Here is a 1,005-nt window from a genome sequence, read left to right on the forward strand (position 1 = left end):
CATATTCACTGCATTAGGAAGGTGGATCTACATCTTAAACTGGCTGTGAATGTGGAGACCTTAAAGCAGAGACTTTTTCAACAAAGTCATTCAAACAGTTCTCACAAAGTGCAGACGAGGCCTCCACAGGAACAGAGTCACAGGGTTTATCACAGAATGCAAAAATAAAAAGAAGTTAAAGCCAAAAACCTGAAAATGCCAGTAACCTTTAGAACTCTGATTTCCACGTCTTACAGTTCAAAGAAAAAAAATGGAGTCAAAAATAAAGTTTGATTTTTTTAATCTTAACTATTTAACTCTTAATAAACAAGATATCATAAATGTATATTTTTATCATAGCACAAAGTTATGAAAGGTAACAGAAATACTTTGATGATTTTGAACAAACTGTTGTGGTCAGACTAGTTACTCTGACATCAGTTTGTACTGTCTGTGATCAGGAGGAAAAACATGAAACTGACAAAAAGTTGAAGGAGGATAAAAAACAGGATTTCCAGCAGCAGGAGAAAAAAACACCCACCAAAGAATTTTGGAAACAGGTAAATACAGACAGACAAACACACGTTTTCAACACTTCACTGACTTATAGTCATTCATGGGTCTAGAATTAAAAACTGGAGATTATGAACATTTCATTAAGAAGGAATTTGAAACTTCAGTTATTTCTATGATTCATATTATAACATTGAGTCTCAGCATTGTGTCATGTCTATAACTTAATTTGTTCATTTTTGTTGTTTAACCATTTTTTTTCCATTTTTAAAATAGTTTAACTCCATTTAGCAGTTTATTTCTCGTATTTGGAACATTTGCATTTCAATTTGTAATCTGAAAACTGAACTGAAACTTTGATAAAGTTACAAAAACACAGACACCAGATTATCAATTATTTTATTTTTATATTTATATAAACTGTACATGAACACATGCATGTTTCTTTTACCATAAAGATATTTATAGAAACACAAATCTTCAGCTTGCTCTCATATTCAGTGACATTATTGG

This window comes from Haplochromis burtoni, unplaced genomic scaffold, assembly GCF_018398535.1.
Source record: "Haplochromis burtoni strain Fernald_Lab_line unplaced genomic scaffold, NCSU_Asbu1 Contig_793, whole genome shotgun sequence".
Taxonomy (NCBI): domain Eukaryota; kingdom Metazoa; phylum Chordata; class Actinopteri; order Cichliformes; family Cichlidae; genus Haplochromis; species Haplochromis burtoni.